General features: G+C 42.1%; 1 pseudogene; it reads left to right on the top strand.

Moving 5' to 3' along the window:
• Positions 1 to 8,657, top strand: LOC133242632 (small ribosomal subunit protein uS2-like; annotated as a pseudogene).
• Positions 8,658 to 12,325: the final 3,668 nt, after the last annotated feature.

Below are 12,325 nucleotides of genomic sequence, written 5' to 3' on the forward strand. Positions count from 1 at the left end.
TTGAGTTTTACAATCATACAGAACTGGATTTAAATTTCATCTCTCTGAACTTCTTTTTCCCTCTCAGTAACACCTACCTCACAGGGGGTGGTCTTGGGAAAAGCATGCAAAATCATTTGGCACAGAAAAGACAACGCAGAGAATGAAAGAAAATATTTGCAAATGATACATATGAATATGTAAAGAACTCTTACAGTTCAACAGCAAAAAGACAACCCATTTTTTTTTAATGGGCAAAGGACTTGAATAGATACTTCTCCAAAGATATACAAATGACCATTAAGCACATGAAAAGATACTCAACATTATTAGCCATCAGGGGAATGCAGATAAAAACCACTGTGAGCTTTCCTTCCTAATGTAAAAGGAAACTTTCACAATGTCCAGAGCCCTTGATACCCTACAGATGAAGGAGGATATCCTTAAATTCCTTGCAGCAGGAACCCACTTAGGTGGCACCAACCTTGACTTCCAAATGGAACTGTACATCTACAGAATGCAGTGATAACATCTACATCATAAATCTGAAGAGAACCTGAGAGAAGTTTCTGCTGGTGACTCATGCCATTGAAAACATAGCTGATGTCAGTGTCACATCCTCCAGGAATACTGGTCACCAAACTGGACTGAAGTTTGCTGCTGCCACTGGAGCCACTCCTGTGGCTGGCTCCTTCACTCCTGGAATCTTTTGTTAATGAGATCCAGGCAGCCTTCCATGAGCCATAACTTCCAGTGGTCATTGATCCCATAGCTGGCCATCAGCCCCTCACAGAGGCATCTTATGTTAATCTGCCTGCCATTGCTCTGCGTGGCACAGATTCTCCTCTGCACCAGGTGGACACTGCTACCCCAGGCAACAACAAGGGAGCCCACTCCATGGGTCTAATGTGAATACTGTCCTGGGAAGTACGGTGCATGCGTGACACCATCTTCCATGAGCACTCACAGGACATCATGCCTGATCTCTGTTTCTACAGAGACCCTGTAGAGATGGAAAAGAATAAATAGGTCACTGATGGAAAGGCTGTGACCAAGAAGGAATTTCAGACCGAATGGACTGCTCTAGTTCCTGAGTTTACTGCTACTCAACCTGAGATCACAGGCTGGTCTGAAAGCATGTTGGTGCTCTCTGCGCCTATTGAGCAGTTCTCTGCCAAAGATCGGAGCATTCAACCCACCACTGAAGACTAATCCCAATGCTCAAGCCAGTGAATGGGTAAGAATGACCATTGGGTAGTATTAAGCTATTCTTCACAGACTCTTGAACAGAAAACAGAAATAAAGCTGTTGAAAAATAAACATCAGTTTCTTAAAACACACATATACAGATACCACTTCACATCCACTATGATAACTAAAATAAAAAGGACAGACAGGGAGTAGTTTTGGTTGAGCATATGTAGAATGATTGGAACTCTCAGTCGTTACTGCTGGAAATGTAAAATGGTGTGGTTGCTTTGGAAAACCATTTGAAAGTTTCTCAAATTGTTAAATATAGGATTACCATATGACCCAGGAATCCACTCCTAGGAATATACCCAAGGGAAATGAAAATATGTTTACCTGAAAACTTATACATGAATGTTCATAGCAGCATTATTCATAATATCCCCAAAATGAAAACAATTAAATGTTCATCTGTTGATGAATGGGTAAACAAAATGTGGTATATCCACATGGAGGAATATTATTCAGCCATAAAAATGATTGGAGTTCCAAAATATATAAACAGCTCATCCAACTCTCTCTCTATATATAAAAAGAACAACCTGATTTTTAAAATGGGCAGAAGGCCTGAATAGACTTTTTCCCAAAGAAGATGTACAGTTGGTCAACAGGTCCATGAAAAGATGCTCAACATTACTAATCATCAGAGAAATGCAAATCAAAACCACAGTGAGATATCACCTCACATCTGCCAGAATGTCTATCATCAAAAGACCACAAATAACAAATGTTGATGAGGATGTGAAGAAAAGGGAACCCTAGTACACTGTTGGTAGGAATGTAAATTGGTTCAGCCATTGTGGAAAGCAGTATGGAGTTTCCTCACAAAAAAATAAAAATAGAACTGCCATATGAGCCACCAATTATACTCCTAGGTATATATCCAAAGAAAATGAAAACATTACTTCAAAAAGATATATGCATGCCAATATTAAAAGAGGAATGGATAAAGAAGATGTGGTATATGTACAAGATGGAATACTGTGCATCTGTAAAAAGAATGAAATTTTGCCATTTGAAACAATATGGATGGACTTGGATGGTATTATGCTAAATGAAATGTCAGACAGTGAAAGACAAATACTGTATGATATCATTTATATGTGGAATGTAAAAAATAAAATAAACTAATGAGTATGACCAAACAGAAACAGACTTACAATTATAGAAAACAAATTAGTGGTTACCGGTGGGGAGAGGGAAGGGGAGAGAGGCAATAGAGGGGTAGGGAGAACTACTGCCTATAAAATAAGTAAGCCCATAGTTAAAATGGATAACCAACAAGGACCTACTGTATAGCACAGGGAACTCTTCTGAATGTTATGTGGCAGTCTGAATGGGAGGGGAATCTGGGGAGAACAATTCTCCCCCATGGCTGAGTAGCTTTGCCAACCACCCGAAACTATCATAACATTGTTGATTGGCTATACTCCAATACAAAATTAAAAGTTTTTTAAAAATAATTAAGCTATAAGGATATATTGTACAACACAGGGAATATAGCCAATTTTTACAATAACTATAAATTGAGTATAACCTTTAAAAATTGTGAATCACTGTATTGTACACCTGAAACATATAATATTGTAAATCAACTATACCTCAATTTTTAAAGAAGGGATGAAGTACTAATACATGCTAAAACATGGATGAACCTTGAAAACATTATGCTAAATTATGCTAAAAGAGACACAAAAGTCCTCATATTGCATGATTCCATTTAGATAAAATTCCAGAATAGGCAAATCCATAGAGACAGAAAGTAGAGTAAGGGTTGTTAGGGGCTAGGGCATGGGTTGGGGGAAGAGGAGTGACTGCTATGGGGTTTTGGGGAGGGAGAATGAAAATTTTCTAAAATTAGATGGTGGTGACGGTTGCACAACCCTGTTAATTCAAAACCACTGACCTGTACATTTTAAAAGGGGGAATCTTATGGTATATGAACTGTATCTTGATAAAACTGCTTTTTAAAAACACTTTGCACAAAGTCTAGCATATAACAGCAGCTACAGTTAAAAAAAAACAAAAACACATCTATGGTGCTTACCACGTGGCAGGCCCTGTGCTAAGTACTCTACATGCACGAACTCAACTTGCATGACAGTCCTGTGAGGTGGATGATGTTATTACCTCCATGTCATGGATGGGGAAAGCGAAACCCAGAGGTTGAATGACTCGCCCAGGGTCACACAGAAACACAGCCAGGAAGCTCAGATGTTTCTTTTTCACATCTCTGTATCTTTCCTTAATACCTTGTACAAAATAGGTGCTCCATAAGAGTTAAATTAATATAGCTATCAAATACTTCTATTTCCAGCAAATTTTACAGAGTATTTATTATGTTCCAGGCAAACCTGTGTTCCCTTTCCTGTCCCTGCTTCTCTCATTCAGATTGTGAGGCAGCAGGCAGATGGGTACAAAGTTTCAGTCACAAAATATTTATCATCTACTATGTGTCAAGCAGTATTCTAGACACTGAGGATATAGCAATGAACCAAACAGACAACAGTTCCTAACCTCATGAGCTGACATTGTACTGGGGGAGATAGACAATAAAGAACTAAAATACATAGAACATGTCAGATGGTGTACTGAGTTGAATAGTATCCCCCCAAACTTGATGTCCACCCTGTGAATGTGATCTTTTTTGGAAATTCGGATCTTTGCAGATGTACTTAAGGTAAAGTCATATTCTATTGGCATGGGTCTTCATCTAATGGGTTAGAAGATCCCCTGGAGAAGGGAAAGGCCACCCACTCTAGTATTCTGGCCTGGAGAATTCCATGGAATACAGCCCATGGGGTTGCAAAGAGTTGGACACGACTGAGCGACTTTCACTTTCACTCCATCTAATGACCGGTGTCCTTAAAAGAAGAGGGAAATTTGGACATTGATACACACACAGAGAATACCATGTGAAGATGAAGGCAGAGCTTGGAGTCTCCATGGTAGGGAACACAAAGGATTGTTGGCAACCACCAGAAGCTAGAAGAGGCATGGAAGAATGCTTTCCTCCAGCCTTCATAGAAAGCATGGCCCTGCTCTCTATGAAGAAGTCCCATTTCAGACTTCTAGCCCCCAGAACTGAGAGAGAATAAATGTCGGCTGTTTCAAGCCACCCGGTTTGTGGTACTGTTACGGCAGCCCTAGGAAATGACCCCAGATGGTGCTCTGGAGAAAGGCAAAGCAAGGAAGGATGATGTAGAGCTCTGGGTGAATTAAACATAGCCTGCACCCTAAGGGTGCTCCCAGTCTAGTCAGAGAACTACGATCAATGCTATGTTCCAAAAAGGAGTAACAAAATGGAATGTGCAAAGCACAAGAGTGGAGTCACCAGGACTAGGATGTTGGGAGGTCTTTATGTATTTGAGCTGGGCTGAGGATTTCAACAGGTGGAAGTGGTAGAGCTGAGAAACCCCTGTTGGAGTCCCGTGCCATGGAAGGAAAGGAACAGAGTCAGGAAAACTGTGTTTAGGGAACCATGCAGAATTTGATTGAAGAGAGAAATAGAAGCACAAGTGTGTGTGCGTGCACATGTGTTGTAAGAGACAGGAGGAGATAAGAAGACATGGCTTGATTCCACTTGGAGAAGATTCCAAAGCCAAACAAGAGCATTTGGAATCTGTTATAGGCAATGAAAAGTCATGGAAAGTTTTTTGAGCAGGAGAGTAACAGGCTAGGAGGGAAGGGGTTCCACATGGATGTTATGTGTACCAAATATTACACACTACAAAGGGTTTTTTTTAAACTAATTTATTTGTTTTTGGCTCTTTCTTACTGTGTACAGGCTTTCTCTAGTTGCAGTGTGCAGGCTTCTCATTGTGGCGGCTTCTCTCGTTGTGGAGCACAGGCTTTAGTGTGCATGGGCCTCAGAACTTGTAGTTCAAGGGCTCCAGAGCGCAGACTCAGTAGCTGTGGCACACGGGCTTAGTTGCTCTGTGGCATACGGGATCTTCTGGGACCAGGGATTTAACCCGTGTTTCCTGCATTGCAAGGCAGATTCTTAACCACTGGACCACCAGGAAAGCCCAAAAATGTTTTTTTTAATTGGCTCATTGTTGTCGTTCAGCAGAGACTGTGGCACTACCTTCTTTTCCTGCCTGCTGCCTCCGGAGTCATTTCCCAGAAGCCTCGATCCCTGGTGTGATTGCTCTAGTTCTCCTTACCCCAGCACCAGCTTTGCCAAGGAATGCAGAGCTAAAGCAGGAAAGAACCCTGAAAACCACATCTCACCACTGCCAGTACCCAGTCAACAAGAACTCATCATCATGATGATAGCCATGAAATATTTTCCTCAGATTCGAAGGTGGCATCTGTTCAAATTGGTTTTTCCTATTGGGTTCTCATAGCTCTACCACGAGCAGATCTTCTACACTGTTAGCTGCCAGACACGAGATGGAAAAAAAAATTTTTTTTTTTAAATCATCAGTCTTTTCCCTCAGTTTTATAGTCCAGAATGTTCAAGCTGAAGCTTAGAGATTAACTCATTTTTCAGATGAGAACACTGAGGACCAGAGAGAAATGATTTGCATATAATTGCTGTGTGATCACTAGGTTATAACTTATTGCTTGGGCTATTTCCTGAGGTCTGCTATTCTAAAGAGTCTTGAGACTGAAGACTGTAAAGAGCAGGACAGTGGGAAAGTGATGATCTGTGAGGCACAGAGAAGAAAGAAAAAGGAACAGAAAAGGAAGACTCGTCCCTGTGGAGATCCCTAAAGAGATAGCAGTGCTTAAAACTGAGACAGCATTTTGCTAATTAATTAATTATCCTTCCGGCCCCTTTCCCACTAGTGGGGGAAGGGTCCAAGATGTATGTGAAGTACCTGTCAGTCTTGAACAGTCTCACAGAAAGCAATCCTAATAGACTAGTCTGGGTTTTGTTTTAGGAAAAATTTTCTCTCTGAAGATGATTTGTAAGCATGATTCTGTCAGAACATAAAACCACATAACCCAATGTGTTTCCAATTTTGTCCTAGCTTCCATAAAACTTCGAGCCAAATTCAGAGTCCAATTATAATCCAGTTCATTTTAGGTACCTGGCAACATCTATTCAGGCTTCCTTTACATGGTCTTTGGTCTGTTTTCTTCCCCATTTTTATCCCTAATTGTCTTTCTTTCATGTTGTAACTGATGAGTCGCCTAATATCCTCTTTAAAGTAGGCGGAATATAAATCTTACATAAACTAATCTGTGTTTACAGATTCTAAGGAGATTTGAACCAATGAAGGAGAGCAGGATTATGAAGATGTGATTCCTGGCTTTGAATACCCAATAGGCTGTCAGGGGGCAATGTAGTGGAATTATTCTGCTTAGCCCCAAAGGACACAGCCAGAAGCAATGGGTGAAAATTACAGGGAGACAGATTCCCAGAGGGAAGTGCCGTCTCATAGGCGAAGCCTAGCGGAAAGAGTGAGTTAACCATCAATGGAAGTCTTCAAATAGTGGCCAGACGGCTTCACTTGAAGGGTCTATTGCATAGGAAATGTAAACATTGGATGGAAGTCTTGGATACGATGTTGTTAAAGGTTCTTTGTAAGCCCTAATATATGCAAACACAGTTCTAGATGTAGACAAGAAGACTGGGGAGGGGCAGGTGGGGAGAGGAGACGGGAAAGAAAGAAACAAAGGTTCATGGAATTCTGAAACATTTTCCCCAAAAGCAGTGAACCCTAACTGCTCCTGAGACCCTTGTAAAAGGGAAAACGGTCCAAAACTAGAGCTCAAGTCTGCACTTCCCCAGTCCTATTCTTTGTGAAGCCTAGAAGGCAGGAGAAATGGAAGCAACCACTCCACTGTTCCCACTGCCACCTAACTGGCCGGTATTCAAGGAAGAGCGGGTCAAGACTCTTAAAGCTAGAAGGGGCCTGAGGGATTTTGTAACCCCAACCTTTCATTTTAGAACCAAAGAGAATGAGGCCCAGAGAGTGGAAGGAGCCTGTGTATCTGTCGGCCACTTCACCAGACCCTATGCTGCTGAAGGCCAGAGACTTGTTCTGTTTACCTTTCCCCAAGCCCAGTTTGACCCCAGGTCCTTGCACATGACGTGTGCACGGTAAGCAGTTGGAAAATCGAATTGCCCAGGAGGGCTGGAATCAGAAGTTAGGTCTTTTGACCTCCAACCTATGATAATTTCCAAGACCAAATTTCATTCAGTTCAATTCCCCGGACATTTTATTTGGCATCTCTGTATGCCAGGCTTGGAGCTATAGCAAAAATGAACAAGAAGCAGGCTGTGCCTTCAAGAAGCAAACAGCTCCTCCTGGGAGCTGGGCTCTTCCCCTCTCAGGCCCTGCACACCTGCTGTTTCTTTGCCATAGAAAGCTGTTTTCTGTCGCCTTTGCCTACTTACTGCCTATTCATTCTTCAGATCTCAGTTCAAATGTCAGTTCATCAGCAGCTCCTTCTCTCACTCCCAGATGAGGCAGAACCCTCTGGTACATGCTTTCGGTGAGTCCTTCTCCTTCCTTGAACTTAGCAAGTGTGTAATTACATATTGATTTGTGTGATTCTTTGTTTGCTTCCCTCCCACCTCCCTCTCTAGACTGTTAGCTCTACAAGGGCAGATATTCTGTCTGTTTTGCGCCACCCCCCCCCCCACCCACTGTACCACAAATCTGGCAAAAAGCCTGGGACGTGGTAGGTAAACAATAAGCAATCTATGTTTGTTGAATGCATGAATCAACCATCTAATGGTATATATAGATAGATAAATTATAACTACAATTCGATATGATGACAGAAATAAGGTAATACGGAAATCAATTCTTTGGGAAAGAGAAAGCCAGCTCCTGTATCAATGTAGCTGCCTTGTAGAATGTATCTCTCACTCAGTAGCTTCAGTCATGTCTGACTCTCTGTGATCCTATGGACTGTAGCCCACCAGGCTCCTCTGTCCATGGGGATTCTCCAGACAAGAATACTGGAGTGGGTTGCCATACCCTCCTCTAGGGGATCTTCCCGACCCAGGGGTGGGATCAAACCCAGGTCTCTTTACCTCTCCTGCATTGGCTGGCAGGTTCTTTACCACTAGCGCCACCTGGGAGGCCGCTGTAGAATGTATATACTGCCAGAAAGTCAAAGCACGAGAGCAGGAAATCCGTGTGAAACTGCCTGTTGCATTCAGACAAACCAAAGCTATGTGTCAGCATCCCTGTATGTCCCCAGTCCCCTAAGAAAAGGGCGGTTCTGCCATAGTGGGGCAGAATAGGCAAGTGAGTGCCGATCAGGGTTTGGGCACAGTTGGCAAAATCAGACGGCGTAGGGCTGGCAAGGCCAAAAGGAAGCTCCAGGAATTCAAGGTCCACAGATTTTTCTGTTCCTCAGGGTTCTCTTCTGGAGAAGGACTGAGAGGATTGGTCGGTCCTGGAATGACAGACACTTCCCTACGTTTTGGGCCGGTGGAGGTTTATACTTACTCCGAGGCATAAGAGAGTTTTGCCCTCTAGTGGTAATAATAATGATAACGATAGTGATAATAACAAGTAGGGGATGTGTGCCTTGCTAGGGTGACCAACTATCCCAGTTTGCTCAAGATAGTTTGTTTGAGCGCTGAAATTCTGCTTCCCAGGGAACCTCTCAGTCCCAGGCAAAATGGTACAGTTGGTCCCCTTGATGGTGTTCAACACACTCTGGATACGCATGATCTCATTAGATGGCTCATAAGCCCTACGGCCAGGAATCAGGATTCAGCTCCACAAATCTGCAGAGCTTTTAGAGATTCAGCCTGTTTTCCCAATGAGAAAAGATGGCCCAAGAGAAGGGAAGTAACTTCCTTTTTCAACATCATATTACAAAATGGCAGAACGAGGATCAGCATCTAAGTGTCCAGACCCACAGCTTCGTGCTGTGTGCCTCTGCCTGGCATGCCCTTACCTACTTTGTCAGTTTGTCTCTGCTCTACATCCTCCAGGAAGACTTCTGTAAATTACTCACCCCTTAATTCTTTCAGAAAGCTTCCCCCTCTGAAAGCCTGAAATATTCATTTGGCACTTAGCATGTGCTATAAGTACTTTTTTTTTTTTTTTAATCCTTTACATGTATAGCTAGAAAAAAAGGAAAGTTCCTTAGCCCCTCACCCCCAACCCCAGGCCATACTGGAGAGGAAAGCAACCTCTGGGTGGAATAGTCTCAGGGTGCCCATAGTTTCTTCAGGGACCCAAGGAAAGGGCATTTGGCATTGCAGAGCAAGGAAAGAATCAGAGAAAGCCTTTTGCAATCACCAGGTGGGATGGATTTGAGAGCAAAGAGTTGAACAGAGGTGAGAATACATCCCTCTGCAGCATTGGGGGAAAGGAAAGTGAGTGAAGCCTTCCTTGCCCCAGTGATACCATCAGGGAATGGGTTCTAGTTTTCTTGCTACCAGAATTGCAGTGTCCTTCTCTGCTTCCCTGGTTCCTGACAAGGACCCCCCAAATCAGCTCTTGCCTCTCCCCTCCACTGAGACAAATTTGCAAACTCCCACATCTCTGTGGAAACGGCAGAGAGCAGGAGAGAAGAAAAAAGGAGAAAAATCCACCCACATGCCAACAAACTGGAAAAAAAAAATAACCCAGGCCTTGTTTCACTCAGCTGTTGGCTTGCTGCTCCCTCCTACTGTGGCGGCTGCTCCTGCCTCCTGGACAGGGGCCTAGCTCTGTGCAGTCTCCCTTCCCACCCTGCGATGGCTTTCAATCCCCCTCCCTCCAACTCAGCTATGGGGAGGGAAGGTCCTGGAGCCCAGGGTAGGAAAGCTGGAAGGAAGGACTGACAGAGCCACCAAATGCTTAGAGACAGCTACAAACTCAATTCCCATCACTATTCCCCCAAACCATGCAGGAGACCCTCTTCTCACCCCAGGGACAAAGTCAAGGAGTTCTCCCCTACCAGGCAACCTCTCCCTCAGATACCCCTGCCCCTTGAAACCTCTGCTGCCTCTCTCTACCATTTCATGTCTAAACTCTGTTTTCGGTCTAACTCCCTCTACTCCAATCTTTTCATGCCCTATTCTTTCTTCACCTTCTGCCCCAGTTCTGGAAACCACATATTTTTTTTTAAAAAATGGAATGTGTTTCTAGGAAAGGAGGGCTCTGGTCATCACTATTAGGAACTACCGAGGAAAACAGAGATGTTTAGCCTGCAGGAGAGATTATTTGGGCTCAAAAAATTATGAAAAGATGGAACCACAAGGAGCTTTCTGGATTACCTCGTCCAACTCTTCATTTTCTAGTTAAGGTGACTGAGGCCCAGAGATGAAAGAAGACCTGGACTGTCATGGAGAAGGGGCAGCTTTGGTCTGTGGGCCTCCAGAAAACTGAAGGAGAACCAGTGGGTGAAAGATAGAAAATAGATTTAAATGACAGTTTTGTTTCTTCTTTCCAAATCCCTATTCCTGTTATTTCACTTCCTTCCCTTATGGTGCAGGATCTCCAATTCAATGCTGAACAAAAGGAGTGATAATGGGCATCCCTGTCTTGTTACTTATCTTAAAGGGAAAATTTTCAGTGTTCAACCATTATATACATTCCCTGTGGGATTTTGGAGGATGCTTTTCATCAGTTTAAGGAAGTTCCCTCTTATTCCTAACATGCTTAGAACATTTTTTTGTCACTAACAGGTGTTAAGTTTTATCAAAGTCTCAGCATCTTTCATAATGATTGTAAGTTATTTTTTCTCTTCTAATCTGTTTATATGGTCAAGAATGCAGTGCTAAGCTCAAGTGAAAGATGAAATTTCTAACACAAAAAATCATCCAAAGAGGCACTGGCTGCCTTATGGATCAAAGCAGTCAGCTCCAAGGGACTGGGAATGTTCAAACAGAAGTGCAGCCATTCAATAAATATTTAGGTGCCTACTCTGCTCTAGGTGCTGACAATTCAATGATGAAGAGGGTCCCTGCTCTCCCGGTGGTCACATTTTAGAGAAAGGATGACAGATATAAACAACCAACAAATATAGGAACAGGATCATTTCAGAAAGTAAAAGTGTTTTGAAAATATTGTACAAAGGTAATGTGACTGGATAGATGTGGGGAACAAGATTAAATAGTCAGTGAAGGTCTCTGGACAGATTTGGGATATATTTTTACCTGAACAGCACTATCAATCAACTTGACCACATTGTCACTTAAAGATTAGTCAGGCAAAGTCTCTTCTAGGAGGGAGAGTTGAGGTGAGATTGAATGACAAGAAAGTGATCATTTCAGGAAGATCCAGAGACATGGCTTCCCAAGCAAGGTGAAACACAAGGGTGAAAGCCGTAGAGTGGGAATGATCTTGGGGTATTTAAGGGATTACCAGTCAGAAGAAGTCTGATTGGTACTAAATGAAGTAGGAGAGAAATTCTGAAGCAAGCCTGTGTAGGACCATGCCAGCCATAAAAAGGTGTTTATTCCAGGTACCATGACAAGCCACTAGAGGGTTTTGAGCTGGGATTGACATGTCTATGATCATTCTGTCTGATATGTGGGAAATGGATTATAGTGGGAGGAAAACTGAAAACAGGTAGACCAGTTAGGAGGCTAGTGATGAGACCAGTCAGAAGGTCTAAGCAGGAGACCAAATAGCTTAGACTAGGAGAGTGATGATGAAGAAAGATAAGTGTAAAGATTTCAGATCTATTTTTATCTATTTAAAAAATTTTTTAATAATTTTATTTTTAACTAAGTTTTCTGGATTTTTTTAAAATGTAAAATTCAGGTTTGTTTCTTTTTTTTAAAATCTGTGAACCATTCTTTTTTTAAATTAATTTACAGCAGTATCAATCAACTTGATCTCATTGGCACTTACAGAGTACTCCTTCTGACAACAGCAGAGTATACATTTTCTCAGTTGGCAACAAATGCTTATCAAGGTAGACCATATTCTGGGCCATAAAACACATCTTAACAAATTTAAAAGAACAGAAATCATACAAAATATGTTCTCAGATTACAATGGAATTAAACTAGAAACCAGCAACAGAAAATTTCCAGGAAATCCCCAAATGTTTATAAATTAAACAATATACTTCTAAATAACATACGTGTCAAAGAAGAAGTCTCAAGAAAAAATTTTAAATATTTTGAGTTAAATGAAAAATACAATTTATGCTGTAGCAGATTCATTTCAATATTTGGCAA

This window comes from Bos javanicus, chromosome X (assembly GCF_032452875.1).
Source record: "Bos javanicus breed banteng chromosome X, ARS-OSU_banteng_1.0, whole genome shotgun sequence".
NCBI lineage: Eukaryota > Metazoa > Chordata > Mammalia > Artiodactyla > Bovidae > Bos > Bos javanicus.